Below are 18,007 nucleotides of genomic sequence, written 5' to 3'. Positions count from 1 at the left end.
AAGCAGACATACATATGTATTTCTGTCAAAAATATATATAATATGTATTTATTTAATACAAATGTAAAGGAAATCAGGGAATATGGGTTTCTTCCAGTATTTTTTACTGCATTGCAATAGGAAGGGCAGGAGCTAAATTTGCTGTAAGATGGCAATTTGTATGTGCAAAAGAGGACAATGTGGGAAGAAGAGTGGCAGTTACCTTGAGCTGTCGCGCTCTGGTGATACATTATTCAACACTGACCTATCTTTCTATGTATCCCGGTAGAAGGGATGCTCTGGATTCAGCCCACAAACCCCTCAACGGGACAGCTTAAATTCATCTTTAGTGTGTTCTGCTTGATCAGAAGCGCAAGAAATAGAGCTAAGAACACAATTACAGAACTGTCATAGTACTGTAGAAACCTCAATTACATAGTAGTCTTTATTATTATTGATCTGGTTTTTCTCTGTCCCACCTCCCCCTTATTTTTTCATAATTTCTAAACCAAATAAAAATCCAGCAGTTTTAAGATACAGAAACGATGCAATGGCACACTACATCAGCCCTGAGATCATCCACCACTGTGTTCAAAGGGTAGTCCTCACCACCAGCTAAAGCAAGAGTTGGATAAACCCTGGAAACGTGAAGATTAAAATCCTCAGCACTCTCTTGGTACAGCCAGTGTTACGATATTTTGATGCATCCTGTCATGTTACTAACTCACGGCCTTTTACTTCCACATACACAAACACAATTCAGAGGTGAGCGTCATTGCTTGGTTCATTATGTACTTGTTTCTCTTCCAGTTTATGAAAAGAAGAGCGTTCCTCATCTACCTTCCTAATAGAAGTCATTCTTTCAGGATTTTCCTCTCATCAGTAAGCGATCAAAGCCTTTCAACTCTCCTCATAAATGTTGCCTGACTCCTGGCTTTATGGAGAAAACTGAAGGAAAAGTCCTTACCTGCTGGCAGAATGGGTAGAGACTTGGGAAGGAAACTGTTATGTTGTGTTATGCATCACTGCTTCAACAAAACCATTGCTCAGTCGTGGCTGGAGCCGTGCTTATGTACAAAGAATAAAGATCCTGCAGTTCATTTCCAGACAGCAGTTTGATGCAACGGGCTGTCAGCAAAGTGCATTGGAAGCAGAAGTTAGTGACAAAGCACAAATGAGACTCAGCCGTGCTTTCTGAGATGGAAGTCTTGAAACAGAAAGCTTGACCAAGAGAAATGAAGGAATCCAAAGAAACCAAAAACATCCACAAAATTGTCTTTACAGAAATAGAATTCCATACGTCTTGAGAGTACTTTTAAAAAACACACACACACACACACACACACACACCCAAAATCCAAACTATCTTAATACTGCCTGAAACCAAAATATATGCAATCTTTCAAACGCAGATGAGGGAAAAACACCTAACTTGTGTATTTAATGTAGTTATATAAAAGTAAGGCAACACAAGTCATCGCAGAACTTCATAAACCATGTAACAGGCTATTTTGCTAAATCAGTTTGCAACGTATTTAGGTTGTTATCAAAAGAGGTCATTTTAGTTCGTGAAAAAATGATCTGACCTCAGTTATAACTAGACTGGTTTTTACTCCGTAAAAAAAGAGTAATCTCTAATAGCTTTAAGGTAACAAATTCTTTACATGCCTTAAGGAGCAAATAAGCCTTCTCTAGGCCATATATAGTTACATGTTTAAGCACTACTGCAAAGGTTTTTCTCCCCACCTCACACCTGCTTTGTTTATAATAATGATTTCATAAAGCAGATAGAAATATTTTGTAACTTGAAATTAGATAAAACTAACAATCTAAAAGTCTTTACTGGAATACTTACATCTGCTATTCCTGTACATTAAAAAAGCTTCATTATGAAAACTGAGTGCCAGCTTTGCTTTGGTTAAAATTAGGAAATTCCAACTGTTAGAAGTTGACTTCTCTAAGGGCTATAAACTCAGTGTGCTGATTTAAACTACATGGAGGTGTGGTGTTCCCTATAGAGCTGTGGGGAATAGTTATGAGATTTAAAAGTGGGTTCTCAGCAAAGAAGTCACAGGTTCCATCTACTTGAGAAACAAATCATACTAAAAAACAATTACTAAAGCTCAAACCATGCCCTTTACTGTCTGCTTTCACCCTTTTCATGTCTACCAAGCAATTGGATTCAACCATTATTTACGACAATGCCTAACATTTGCAATCTCATCAGGAAATTATATTAGTTCCTGTTAGTTAATTGTTAGTTCCATAGGTGAAGCTGGGGGAAAGATTGGATTGTGATGTGAGACAGACTAGAAATTATCAGAAATAGGCTAGTTCTTTATCCAAAGATTTGAATTTCATGGGATTGAACTTATTTTAAAAGGCAGAGATATCTTTGTATGAACAAAAAGAAGGGGTTTGGCTAATAAATGTAATCAATGTGCATTCTCAGGTTTTAGTAAATTATACATTCCTTACAAGCTAAAACTTGGTATACTTCGCGCACCCCCCCCCCCCCATTTTAGATGAGTAAAAGCTGTTTCTGATCCAGTCTTCAGATAAAAAGCATTAATTGCTTGGTATGAGATGTCTGCTTGCAACTCAAATCTACTAAAAATAAAAATAAGTTTTCTTTTAAAGCTTCATTAGTTTTAAATTTTACCCAAGCACACTTTTTTTGGAAATACTCATTAGGCTTCTAGATTTTTGTGAACTGAGTGAGTCTATTTGCAGGAGCCTCCTAGAAGTAAGCAGTAAACAATGATCTGAATAACTGAAGTTTATAAGGTGTTACTGAATTACACCAGATCAGCTACACAGCCCTGAAGGGGCAGCTGAATAAGTATTATTAAATAGGTTTAGTGTTATGAATACATACATGAGAAACCCAGAGCGCAGCCTCTGAATTACCTACTGATCTACCAAATTGATTCCCGTGCTGCGTGCTGCCGAGAGCAGGGTTTCTCTTTTGTTAAGGAATTTAATTCAAAACAGAAAAAAGAAAACATCATTACAACAGTGAAGAAAAAAAAAACCCAACCAGCCTAAAAAACACATTAAATCTCTCAGTGTGAGCAAAAGCTTGTGAGGTGGTTGGTACATGGTGTCATCCATGGATGAAAGAGGTCCCGCTAACGGCAGCCAGGGCTTAAAACGTGGACCGGGGGCAAGAAATTCCCTTCTCTTTCAATCTGCAAAATGCCGATCTATCATGGAGAATCAGTACGTTTAATGTTACCTTTGGATTCTTCTGAATGTTACTTAATTTAATTACATTTTTAGGTAGGTTTTGTTTTAAGGAGTAAACTGCTGAATCATTCACAGGCGGGGTAAGACCTTCATAACGCTAAATACAGTCTCTATAAAGCAGTTCAAAACGTTTCACGGGGCAGCAACCGTAGAATTCCTGTTCTCAGAGTATCACTTCCCAATTTAAGAAATAACATCACCTGTATAGTCTCGGATTTAAAATCATTCAGACATTTATACTTCGAGTATAATCAACCTATGGATTATATTGTATCTGTCTCCCTCCAAAAAGTTTTTTTCTGGTAAGGTGGACAGAGCCTTTGCTGACAGAAGTCAGTGTACGTGTCTGACAACTGGAGTCAGACTTTGTGCTTTTAATGGCAACTATTTTTTTTCAGGTAGATTTTTAAATCGATATGACAAAGCAGTAAGGTATGCCCATTCTGCCTTGAGGGTGTTATTCTGATGTTACCTCCAACACCATAAAAGTGGAGTAATTCTACTGAGGCAGACTGAATAAGACCAAAGTGAAAGGAAATAACTGGTGCCATGTTTAAGAAGCTGTTTTAAATACTGGATCTCAAGCCTATGTGAAAGTTCAGTTGTGACAGTACTATATTACTTTAAATTTAATAGAGACCAACCTATCACAAAAAATTACATACATCCATTTACCATAGATTGAGATGCCTTAAAAAGACTAAAGAAAAGTCTCTGCAGCTTTCAGTAATAACATGAATTAAGACAAATGTATCCTCAACTACTATACTTAGGAGTGCCTATTATAGTACTAATTTTAAAGAATGAAAACAAAACCCAAACCATCCTTTGTGAGCCCCATGAAGGCAACATGAGGAGATTATAACAATAAAGGACGAAACTCTCAGGGCTGCAGGAGCTAAGAAGCCAGAAGGACGACAAATGTCTTTATAAGAAGCTGTATATACAGTGCACCTATTGGTACTTCTATTCTGCAGGCATACAAGGATCCTGTAGCAGAAAACCACTTTCTGTGTTTGAGATCTGTTCATTAACAGCTCCTGACAGAGCAGTCACAGGAGTGTTATTGTGCACCTGATATAAATGAAAACCACTGGGTAAATGTGCTCTATTCGGGACCGATAAGCAGCAAACAAAGCTAAATGAGTTTAAAACTCTAATTATAGCCGTATTAGAAGTTAAGATCCACATGAGTCCAACACCCTACCTTTGTTTTAAGATCGGAAAGTAATTTATTCACTCACAAGGTATCGTTTCATTGGGGGCTGATCAAGTAGTCATGACTTTTATAAGTGAACACCTTAATGTTCTGAAATTACCAGGAAAATATTCAGGTCAGTGATGTGCAAACTAACACTTCTCCCTCCAAGTTCCATTTGAAGGTGCAGCAATCTCAAAACATGTCTCATGACACCCTCACAAGGAAAAAAAATAAATTCCTGGAGACACTGAATTGGAAAAAGTAATTGGAAACTGTTCTGATTTTAGTACTAAAAGGAGAAGGTAAAACTGGACTTTATTACTTATTTATTTCTGCAAGGGAGAGTTTGGCCATTAAGATTATTCAAATAAATGTCATTTGCAATGGTTCCCAAGCAGGCATGCTGACAGTAACAGACAAACTAAGACCCACGTTTGCCAGCTGAGCCATATTCTGTACCGGCCACACTACTCCCATTGCCTTAAAGGCTAAAAAGCTGGTAAAGGTGTTGATGTGATTACAGAGAATGTGCAGATCAAAGAGCAATTTTTTTTTTTTTTATGGTGTTGAAGGACAGTAGGCCTTCTAGTTCCTTCATATTACTGGAACAGCCAAAACTGAATAATACTTGGACTTGTGTGTGCAACCTGAACACTTGCTGCTACATGTACTTTAGGTGATGTCATAGTTCATGAAAGCCAAAATGTCACATGAAAATTAGCATCGACGAAATCAGTAAGCAGACAGCATTCAAGTCAGCACAACTATGCTTGACATTGTTTTCAGGGGAAAAAAAATAATTCTAGAGACAGTAAAAGATTTCCTCTGAAATGGTCAGGGAATGGTTTTCCTCTGTCAGTTCTCATATTATTCTGCATACATTTCTAGAGAGTTAAATAAAAACTCAATAGGTTAGGTTAATATATGGCCACTAGGAGTGGCACCACTGATGTGTCATCCCCAATTAAGCTGTTATTGATACAAATGCTTTTCTTAGATTTAATGCAGTGTCTTCTGTCCAGGAGGAATTCTGAGTAGGGTTTTTATTTCTGTGAAGTGCAGCGTGTCCCACGCCAAAGCTCAGTTTACATCTATACGAAGGGATGGCACAAAGGCTGCTGGCTGGATTCTCCAGTAGGAAAAAACCAAAAGAAAGGTCTGTGGATCAGACTCATAGCAAAAGTGGTTCTTGCACTAGAAAGCTTAAATGTAGAAGTGGAAAGGAAAATGATACAGCCTTCCCTCCCTGTGAGATTTTGATCATTATAGATTAAAACCAAGAGTTCATATAAGTTATTTTGTGATTTGATTAAAATTAAAACGTTAGTTTTCTGAATCATTTCTTTTCTTCATTTCAATCCTCCTGGCTAAAACATTTTAGGTTTGGGTCTCAACTCTATCCCCATCTCCACCACACCTTCCCTGAAGAAGGTAGATGATTTTCCACTGAAAAAACCAACATACTCCAGCAGACAAAAAATTTGTTTGTTGAAAAGACCAATTTTCCATTTAAAAACAGTTTCAAAAGAAATTCATCAGAATTTTGTTACCTGTAACATACCCCAGATGGAAGACAGTTGGGAAAGTAAAAGAAACTACATTCAAGGAAGTTATTTCTTTCCTAATGATTGTACAAAGATCAGTTTGCATTTAAAGTTGTGGTAAAACGCAGGGCATGCATCCAGAATACTGTCCTGTTCCGGTTGCAGCTGGGATAGAGCTAATTTCCATCTTAGTAGCTGGTGCAGCGATGTGTTTTGAGTTTGGTGTGAGAACAGTGTTGACGGCACACGTTTTTGGTTGCTGCTGGGTGATGTTTATACTAAGTCAAGGGCTTTTCAGTTTCTCAGGCCCTGCCAGCAAGAGGGCTGGGGGGCACAAGGAATTGGGAAGGGACACGGCCGGGACAGCTGACCTGACCTAGCCAAAGGGACATTCCATACCATAGAAGGTCACACAGTATATAAACTGAGGGGAGCTGGCCAAGGCTTGCGGATCACTGCTCGGAGGCTGGCTGGGCATCGCTCAGAGGGTGCTGAGCCATTGCGCTGTGCATCACCTGCTTTCTTCTCTCCTTTCCCTTTCCCTTTTATTCCTCTGCCCTTCTCCTTCCTTTTCATTATAATTGTTGTAATTATTATTATTATGGGGGGTTTCTTCCTAGTTGATTCTATTTTAATTATTAAATTGTTCTTATCTCAACACTGGAGGTTTACATTCCTTCCCAGTTCTCCTCCCCATCCCATGGGGTGGGGACTGAACAGCGGCTGTGTGGTATTAAATTGCTGGCTGGGATTAAACCACGACATGTCCCTAGGGTGGCCTTTTATTATGAAGAACTTCAGAGGGTAGGAACTCCTTTACTCTGAAAGGAAAAGTTTTCACTCTCACTTGTGAGTAAGCAACAGTTCCTGCTGTAAATTTGAAGATAAAGAAAATTAACAGCACACTCAACATTCACTGCAGTCCCCGTGTACCAGACCCACTGCACCAACCGCAATGCAAAAATGCCCGTGGCCCCCCGAAGCAGAGTGCATGCTCAGAGGACCACGGCAGCTGTCCCCGACGCTGCCCCAGATACTGATACAAAATACAGTCCAGATTGTCAAGAGACTTTCGTAAAGGGCACAAACTGAGTGAACGTGCCAGCAATGTAACCTGGTCGATCTAAAGACAGAAGGAGGCAGTGCAGATCCCCATGCACACCAGTAAGGGATTATAAACTAATTTCAGGGGGCAGCAATAGCCTGGCTTACACAGCCAAAGGTGCTCTGCCCTGCTCCGAATGCTCCCTGCAAGGGAGTGAATGCTCCCTTATGGGTGATGAGCTGCTGCCAGCTGGGACAAGAGGGGGACGCACCTGCGACTGTCACACAACTGTGAAAGAAAGTCACCTTGACTATTTCAGTCATCAAATTATCTTGCTGAGACTGCCTAAAATTTTCTTCTTGTCTTAGAAGGTGTCCAGGAACATCCCAGTCCTGTGAAACTAACATGTTCACAGATCCTTTGGTTGCTGAAGATCAAAGCAGCTGGTTATTTTTTTTTGTTTGTTTTTTCTGGTTCATACAAATAAAAATGATAAAAAGAACAGTAAACTCTGCTTGTAACACATTGATTTATATGGGATATATCTTGCTGTGGCTTTTATGACAGGACTTAGCCATCACCTGCTATCATCCACTCAAGCCCGTGGCAGTCAGTCTCAGCATTTCTTTCTCATTTCTATAAACTGCGGTTCTCACAGTCTCATTCCCATTATTTCAAACAGCACTCTCACAATTTCCTTCCAAATATCAAGGGTGTTTTATTTCATAATGCCAAACTCCTAAACTTGCTCTATTTATTACTTCATCTATTTTTTTTTTACATTAAAAAGTCTTTCTTCATGTGGCTGCATAATACAAATTACTACTTTTTGACGTTTTTGTCAACTGCTGAATACATCATTCGTGAATACATATTTATTATTGCTGAACCAGCTCTAGAAACAGTGAAAGAATGTACACTAAGTAGTTTTATTGTGCCTTTTATTTTCATAAAAAAAAATAGATGGGGCGCATATTACTTTTTTAATCCAGTATGCTGTGTTCATTTTAAGGGCAGCGTACTCTTGTTAGAAAGCACTTTCATAAATGCATCCCCATGAGGAGGCTGGAAGACTAGCATACCTCCTGATGGCTATTCTAAAGATAGAAAGAAAGTGTTGCAGAACAGGGTGGCATCCGTGTAGCTAAGGGCAGGCAAGTGATCACCCTGTGCCTAAATCCCACAGTCCTTTCCGGGCACACAATTCAGACAAACCATTATTTTACTGTCAGCACTATGGCCGCGAGTCTTTGCAAAGACATGATGGCACATAATACCGGGATAAGCTAAGTTAACAATAATCACTTTGAGATCTAAAAACCAGGCTTTTTATCATCTGACTACTAATTTAATACCAATTTGCATCCAAGGCTATTAACGTGGTTTTAATAGGACATATTTGTCACATAAACAGTGTTTTATGTCCACCTTCAAACGCACAGCTTAGGAAAAGACAATTTACCTCTTTGGTATTATTTAAATACAGTGTTATTTTATCTGGGGAGAATGAGATGAGTCCTTAATTTTTTTATGGCATATACCATATGGGAAAAAAATAGCATTGTTTATTTAATCTCTATCACTATTTGAACTGTTAAAACATGCTTTATCTGCTACTAGAAACTGTATCATGTGGTACCTATGATACTGCCAATGAACTTTTCTCCATCAGCACTATAAGTCCTCAGTTTTCATACTATTTCAGTCCTTACCTTTACGCTTTCTCATAGCAAGTTCTAAATCAGAGATAGGCAACTTGAAAGAGGATAATTAGTAAAGGCATGTCAAGTTTTCATAAAATAGGAAGTGGCCACTAATAAATCCCAAGATTCTAAAGTGAGCCAATCTAATGCACATCTATTCACAGAAAAGGAGAAGTCTGTGAAAGTCACTTAGCGATCAGATCCATAATACAGACATTTATAGTAAATCAATATTAATTCACTATTACATAACCTTGTACATGTTTCAGATCTAGTGGATGTAGTCACTTTGTCTTACAATATAGTACAAAATAGCTCAAAGGTATGTTTCCACAACAGTTTCTTCAAAAATTCATTTCATAGAATCACAGAACCATAGAATAGGTTGGGTTGGAAGGGACCTTAAAGACCATCCAGTTCCACCCCCCTGCCACGGGCAGGGACACCTTCCACCAGGGCAGGTTGCTGCCAGCCCCATCCAGCCTGGCCTTGAGCATCCCAGGGATGGGGCATCCACAGCTGCTCTGGGCAGCCTGCTCCAGGGCCTCACCGCCCTCACAGCAAAGAATTTCTTCCTAGTACCTAACCTAAATCTCCCCTCTTTCAGTTTAAAGCCATTCACCTTGTCCTGTCCCTACAGGCCCTTGTACAAAGCCCCGCTCCAGCTTCCTTGTAGCCCCTTCAGGCACTGGCAGGCCGCTGTAAGGTCTCCCTGGATCCTTCTCTTCTCCAGGCTGAACAACCCCAACTCTCTCAGCCTGTCTGCACAGCAGAGGTGCTCCGGTCCTCTGAGCATCCTCCTGGCCTCCTCTGGACTTGCTCCAACAGGTCCATGTCCTTGTGTTGAGGGCCCCAGAGCTGAATGCAGCACTGCAGATGGGGTCTCACCAGAGCCGAGTAGAGGGGGAGAATCACCTCCCTCACCCTGCTGGCCATGCTGCTTTTAATTCAGCCCAGGATACAGTTGGTTTTCTGGGCTACAAATGCACATTTTTGGACCACGTTGGGCTTTTCGTCCACCAGCACCCCCAAGTCCTTCTCCTCAGGGCAGCTCTCAAACCATTCTCCGTTCAGCCTGTATTGATACTGGGAGTTGCCCTGACTCGGGTGCTGGACCTTGCACTTCGCCTTGTTGAACTTCATGAGGTTCACTCGGGCCCACCTCTCAAGCCTATCAAGGTCCCCCTGGATGGCATCCCTTCCCTTTGGCATGTCAACTGCACCACACAGCTTGGGATCACTGGCAAACTTGCTGAGGGCGTGCTCGATCCCAGCATCCACGTTGCCAACAAAGATGTTGAAGAGCACCTGTCCCAGCACGGACTCCTGTGGAATGCCACTCGTCACTGGTCTCCACTTGGACACTGAGCCGTCAACTGCAACTCTTTGAGTGAAACTAACTAGTCAATTCCTTATCTGCCAAGTGGTCCACGTGTCAAATCCATGTCTCTTCAGTTTAGAGACAAGGATGTCGTGTGGGATAGTGTCAAAAGCTTTGCACAAGTTCGGGTAGATGACATCATATTGCCCTTCCCCAGTCTATCGATGCTGTAACCCTGTCATAGAAGGCCACCAAATTTGTCAGGCATGACTTGCCCTCAGTGAAGCCATGTTGGCTGTTGGCAATCACCTCTTTATTTTCCATGCACCTTAGCATAGTTTCCAGGAGGATCATCTCCATGATCTTGTCAGGGACTGAGGTGAGACTGACTAGCCTGTAGTTTCCCAGATTTTCCTTATTTCCCTTTTAAAAAATGGGGGTTATTTTTCCCCTTTTCCAGTTCATGGGAACTTCTCCAGACTACCATAACTTCTCAAATGTGACAGACAGTGGCTTAACCAATTAATCCGCCAGTTCCCTCAGGACCCATGGATGCATCTCATCAGGTCCCATGGACTTGTGCACCTTCAGGTTCCTTGGAAGGTCTCAAACCTGATCTTCTCCTACAGTGGAAGGTTCTTTAATGTCCCAGTCTCTGCTTTTGCCTTCCGTGACTTGGGTCGTGTGACTGGAGCATTTGCTGGTGAAGACGGAGGCAAAAAAAGTCAGAGTACCTCAGCCTTCTCCATGTCCTGGGTAACCAGATCTCCTGTTTCCTTCCAGAGAGGGCCCATGTTTCCCCTAGTCTCCCTTTTATCACTGGTGTACCTATAGAAGCCTTTTTTGTTGTTCTTGATGTTCCTGGCCAGATTTAATTCCATCAGGGCTTTAGAATTCCTAACCTGATCCCTGGCTGCTCAGTTTCTCTGTATCCTTCCCAGGCCTGCCTGTCCTTGCTTCCGCCTCCTGTAGGCTTCCTTTTTGTGTTTTACTTTACCCAGGAGCTCCTTGTTCCTCCATGCAAGCCTCCTGGCTTTTTTGCCCAACTTAGTCCTTGTTGTGACGCATCGCAGGTGAGCTTGGAGGAGGTGATCCTTGAATATCAACCAGCTTTCTGGGCCCCTCCTTCCCTCTGGGGCTTTATCCCATGGCACTCTACCAAGCAGATCCCTGAAGAGGCCAAAGTCCACTCTCCTGACTTCTACCTCTTCACTTTTAAATGTTTTTCTTAAAATGCTTATGATGGCCTTGCAATTAATAGAACTTTTATTTACCTTATAGACACACTTGTGTTCATGTGTCGTTCCAGTGTACACACTTAAGCCCCCATAATGCATGGTTTGCTGGCTAAAATGCCCAATGTTTGCTGGAACCCAGACAGTCTTCAGGTCAATATGACAGTAATTTAAGTAATAGAATGAAGATAGAGTTGTTTTCTGTACTGTATATGCCAGGCAAATACACAGTTTAATTAACCTCATGACAAAGTAATTATGCAGAAAATGTAGCATTTAAAGGAGATGTTTCTGGTCAGAACAGTTGCACAGGAAAATATGCTGAGAAACCTCTAAAACACCTCACCGTGCTACAGCTGGATTAACAATTGTAATTAAACTCTCCAATACTGTTTATCTAAATATTGTATACATCCAAAGTGTGGACTAATCTGTGGTGAACAGGTTGAGGAGAAGAGAGCTGGGAGAGAACAGGGTACTTTTCAACAAAGAGCAAAAAATTGAATGCGTAGTATTTTACTGTAAAAAGTAACTGACTGGTTACAAGATTGTCAGAAACATATTTGTAAATTTTAAATACAGCAAGGCTATCTAGTTTTACTACTATGAGTGTAAGCTATGTAATGTGGAATATAAAAATGTATTCAAGTACGTCATGAAGCACTGGTGAGTTGAAAGCTCAGCACTAATATATCATCTGATTTTCAATCTTGTTGAGCTCCCAGCCAGTCATCAAATTAGATTGAGATAAATTGGGTCTAAATAACACCCATTAACTTTACTTGGCCTCTTTATGACAAGTATTTTCTCACTTTAAATATTTAGAGAAATTTCGAAATGGAATTGTAATTTTCCATTGCTAAGAGCAGAGTGGCTCACGTCAGAGAGAGCCTTGGGTAACTTACTGCCTGAAAATGTCACTTTGAGAAAGGTCCGAGGAAACATTTCCTTAAACATGCCTTTTATACCTGATTTTGATCTACTTAGCATCCATTCTGCACATCACTTAACCAAACTCCTTGATGCTGTAGGTGTAGTTGTCATTCTAGAGAAAGTACTTTTGTATCTACAGTTTATCAGCACTTTTTAAGTTGAACTTACTACCCTAGTTATATTATTAATACAGTGACAGCTTAACCTTGCAGATCGTTACTAACCAAAAATGGGTTTTGCAAGTAAACCTGTCTAACTTAATAAAAAAAAATCATCAAGTGTTTCTTTCCCTTTCTAAAGTCAAGTTAAATTGCTATAGCCTTTGTGGTGATGGGATATTTTGTAAACATAAGCATATTTATTGTTAATTCACTTGAATCGCAAAACTTACCAGACACACGTTTTTTCCATTTTTCCCACTTCTGTTTAGGTACACCCAAAATGTCTCCATAGCGCTAACAAACTGGCAGAAAATTAATTTTCTGCAGCCATTCTCTTCTACATCCTTAGGCAGAAGTTAAACATGGGACATTTCATTCCCAATTTGGGGACATAAGGACACTGAAAAGAGAGTATTTTCACATTAATTCCTGAAACCTTACTTGAGTATAATGGAGGCAGGTGGGGGGGCCAGGATAAGTGTATCATTGTACACAGAAAATAAAAAATAAAAAAAAAAACCAACCAAAAAAACCCCCAAACAATCCCAACCACAAAACCCACCAAACAAGCCAAGTTCATAACAGCTTGATCTGTGGGTCAGTAACACTGCAGAATAACTTATTCTACCATCTCACATAATGCTTCCGAAGGGTGACTCTCCCCACCATCGCGGGGATGGAGCAGGCAATGAGCTATGTGACACACTCAACTGTGCAGTATTCTTCTCCCATTTGGAATGAAACAAAGAAAGAGGTACAAAATCCAGTATTTCTCAGCAAATCAGCCTGTACTCAAAATTTCCAAGCCAAACAGACACTATTTAGGAAAGTAGTTCTCAAGCAGCTTCCCAGGATTTTAGGCAATTCAGGTTATTAAACTTTACCCCACTGAGTTTTGTGAAGAGAATAGCGTTCCTGCTTTAGGTTTGTTGGTCTTATATTTCCATCTCATTACATCCTTGCAAGATGTGCAAAATTTGCAGTGACCTACTAGAAGCTAAAAGCTGGTATGAAAGTCCTACTTTAATTAACAGAAAACAATGTTCACAGAGCTCAAGGGGCTTCATTCAATTTGCTAAATATAAAACATTGTCAGAGGTGCTTGTTAACATGAGAAGATAATTATGGAAATTCATATATAAACATACCTTTCAGACAAATTTTCACTTTGTGGCCTTATTAAAACAAAGTTAGGTATTACTATTGCTAGTAAAGAGGTACAAAGGCTGGGGGGTGGGTGAACATGGAAATGCTAGCTGCATTCAGCAGTTCTGAGATTCAACTGCCAAATTTTTCAAGGGTTAGAAGCAGCAAATTTATTTCACATATTCATCAATAAATTCTAACATAACATAGGTCACTTTCACTGTATCCTTAAGATAGGGCATTTTCCAAAGGCTTGAGGGGTGCCCGGTCTCATTCACTCATTTCCGTAGAGCACGAGAACTCCACATTGAGTCAGAGGAAGCTGGTCGTATAGTTCACCGTCTCATTTCCAATGGAACAAGAGCAAATTGTGAGTTTTCAAACCTAAATTCTGCATTATACTGAATTACTTTTAAGTAATTATAATCTCTCTTTTAGTCGGCTCTAGTCTTTCTGTTTCTTTCTCCACCTGACATCGCTTTTGCTACATAATTCTGAAAAATTGCATTTCTGTTAAACCCTTTTTAAGATGAGACGGCCAATGCGAATACAATGTTCCATGCCAGATTGCACATGTATGAAATATAATAGTAATTTGAACATATTGTAATAACAGGTAGCACCAGATGGTGCAGTTACAGGTAGGATTACTTGCTCATTTTCACTTATGAATGATCTATTTGCTTTAACAAAATAAAATGTAATTTTTTGTTTTGTGGTCCAGATTGTACTGGTTGCTTGTTTAAAAAGAAAATGGAAGCGTTCTCTGATTTTTTTTGTCTCTACCTTTTTAGTGGGTGTCGTCTTGGTATGGAGGTACATAGCCCAACCCCCACCCCCAAAGCCAATAAACTAATATTTGTACTATACTACTTCATTAAAAAAAAAAAAAAAAATCTCTGCCTACATTCTGTTGATGAACATCTGTTCAAAACAGTTCTATGCCAATTCATGTTTCTTGTTTAATTTGCTGGGTGGGCTCAACATCACTGAATTCTCTCCTCGTGGGAATACTATACCTCTTGATATTCAAATAGACGTGTTGTTCACCCCTACCCCCTTTCAGCATATCCAAATACTGAGAGTGTTCTTCAACCACTGCCACCCCTGTAACTGCAATGAATGATGATAAGCAATGCCCTCTGTAAAAATGGCATTGATTATGACTATAAATCAGATGTAGATTGCAAATTAGCATCCGTTTTGGAAACAAGAGGATTTACAAACATAAAACTTGAAAGATTTAGGTCCAAAGTGCCTGACACTTTTTCTAATATGTACCTTTAAAAGATGCTTAAAATTAGACCAATCACTTTAAAACACTGGAGGTCTTTTGTCCTTTTTAACAGCAATAATTATTTTTAGTCATAGATTTTTCAAAAGACTTTTCTAGATAAACTACTTAATTTTATATCATTCCTGTGAGATGAATGCAGATGTTTGGGATTTTTTTGGGGGGGATGTTGTGTTCAGGTTTGTTGTTGTTTTGTTTTATCTGATGAGAAAACTAAGATGGTAGTCACCAGCTCAATATGACATTCGGCACCAGATGCACTGGAAAATACTAACTCTCATTAATTTCATTTAAGGTTATATGTACAACTCAGCTGACATAAGACATTCAAAATTACAGACTGTTTTTAAAGATTTCAGTGCAACTTTCCAATGTCAGATGAGTCAAGACAGAACAAAAATGAGAATTCATAAGTTTCCTGCTCTGTGGCATGTTTTATAGTTACCAAATAGAATAGTAATAATCACACAAGGAACTCTAAGTGCTATACAATTGCAAAATAATACATTTTGCAGAAGGATAAAGTCCACCTGCTCTTCTTTTAGCTGGAATTTTCCAACCTACTTTTGTTTATTCAACAAAACCTGAATTCCTGTTTTAAAGAGGCAGAGAACAGCACTCACCTACCTAATAGGAGGATTTGCTCAAACGTTCAAAGTAGCAGAGAGCTATCATACAGGTTTTCAGCCACAATCCAGATACAGGTATAACAAGCTGGACCCAATTTTCAGTTACCAAAAGGAAACCAGTAGGATATAGGACACTATAGTACATGCACCAAACCAGTATCCAGGGTATTTAAATTTGTTTCCTGGTGCTGTCCGAAGCCTCACATATGACCTTGAGAAGTCCATGATCTCTCTGGAATTTACATCTGGGGGCTCCACACAACACTGACTTCTGTCTTTTCTACATATACGGTAAACTTTTCAAGTCAGGGTCTGCCTTATTACATGCTTATTGCAGCAAAAAACCTCAATTAAGCACCAAAAACATCATTGTTCTGAGTTTCCACAATATATAAATACACTAAGAATAATGTGAGCATTCCAAATCATGCAAGTCAATGTCAGGAGACGTTCTATCTCATTAAAGAGAATGTCAGGAGCCTCTTCATCCCACTTATGCTCCAATTGGTGAACATTCATACACCTCACTGTGGGTAGAAACACCTCTCACTTTCAGAAGATATGGTATTTTTATGCACACACTTATATGCAGCTGTTATTAAGAATGCAGTCACATCATTTTTTATTCTAATAGTGGGAGTACATAATCAGTTCAAGTGCTGCACTAGTAAGGAGAATTCAAGACAAATTATAAGTCATAGATAATTACTATTAATAGAAAATATGCCTCAAGGAGAACGGAGTTATTAGATACACATCATTGCAGTGCTTAGTAGCTCAGGAGTGGATAAAAGAAAAGAGAATGAGTTGCTTTGGGATTCCTCCACCCTGTAGCAGTTCATGAAGGGGTTTTTTTTTAGAATCCTTTCTGTTCCTAGCTACATAAATACAGATTTCATTTGAGAAGAGGCATGAGAAACTACAGAACAGTGCCATGCTGAAACAGTGCAGTATTTGGTACTGCTGCAGGAGATGTCACAGCGCCTCAGCCAAAGCAAAGGCTCACTCGCACCCTTGCATACCTTTCTGCCTCAACTGAGCACAGCTGAACCTCTCTACAGCAATAGTGTTGGAAACAGAAATTAGTTATCCAAAGCAAGATTTTGCATCTATGACCCGGCTGCTTTAGATTTCAATTTACATAGAAGAGACATAGTTTGATTACTGTGTTAAGTTTTATGCCCTGTACTGGAAGAAACCTTTCCAAGCCTGCCCTCCCTCCTCTCGGCCCTGTTTCAATTGGACAAATGACTGTCGTTCTACGGAACAGCAGATACTTTGCCTTTACTTTAGTATGAAAAAATAAGTCAAGGAAAAAACCTAGAACATCCTTTCCCCTTGAAAAGGAAAGCTTGCTTATTGAACCACTTGATTTGCTTGATAGGATGGTATAATCTTTGATCGACTCACATTTCCCCCAACCATTTGGTGGCTGGTTTCCTCCCGCAGCGCTCTGGGAAGGGTTACCTTTCCAGCCCTGCAGAGCAGAGCCATGCCGAGCCAGCCTGCCCTTGGCCCCGAGCGGGCTGGCGGCTGCACTGCACCGCTGGAGCACTCCTAAGGTGGGAGGCAAGAGGCCAACGTGGCAATGCCTTCGACAACCTGAAAAAAATAAATTGATAGCTTACTAACACACACCCTGAAGCATCTCAGTGCTAACGAGGAGCAGCTTATTAACCTGATACTTCAAAAGGTTTTAAAATCAATGTCTCTGTTATTATATTTTCCCAAACTATTGAAAAATCTGCTGGTTTAGAAACCTTTTTACAGAAAAAGGAAAGAGAACACTGCAATATTTCTTTTCCTACATCAAACATAGCTGGCTGTATTATGAACCCTTCCCCTTTCTGTACATAAAAAACCCCAACACTTCCCCCAGCTATTTCAAAATGACCTGCAGTTGTTTTAGACTAGTCCCTTTGTGCTATTTAAAATCAACGTGTTTGCTGTAAACAAGAAAGGTTTTCCTCCTTGTGGCCTCTGTGCAACAAGAAGGAAAAGGCAGGCAGAGCAGAAGGATGAGGGCAAGGGCTCTGGGTACGGGCTGTCCTGGGAGGTGCGGAGGGGTGAGGGGAGGGGTGACAGTGTGGGAGAGGTGACAGCGTGGGAGGGGTGACAGCGTGGGAGGGGTGACAGCGTGGGAGGGGTGACAGCGTGGGAGGGGTGACAGCGTGATCAGCCCTGAACGTGTCTTGGGCAAACATCATCCTGTTTGCTTGTTCGGTTGGAGTGAATAGTGCAGGGTTATATAGAAAACTTCTGTTCTTAAAAGGAGTTCTCTTTCTTAAGTTCTAGTCTTAAAATACTTCCAGTATTTCTGGCAATCAATGACCTCACACTTCATGATAATTTTTGATAAATTAGCCTGATTTCACACTGCTTCGCAGTCAAGGACTGCAGAGGGGAAATGTCTAGCATTTTCTAGTCTGTATGTCCATAGGCAAGGTAAGCATATAGAATATTTTCTATCAAAAATTTCCTTGGCTTACAAGTATTTTACATTTCACAGAAGGCTGATGGACTAGGTAATTGTGGAAAACTGAGCATTATATAGGGCATCTAGGAAA

This window comes from Falco cherrug, chromosome 8 (genome assembly GCF_023634085.1).
Source record: "Falco cherrug isolate bFalChe1 chromosome 8, bFalChe1.pri, whole genome shotgun sequence".
Classification (NCBI taxonomy): Eukaryota; Metazoa; Chordata; class Aves; order Falconiformes; family Falconidae; genus Falco; species Falco cherrug.
The sequence above is the reverse complement of the archived record's forward strand: the minus strand, read 5'-3'. Positions refer to the sequence as shown.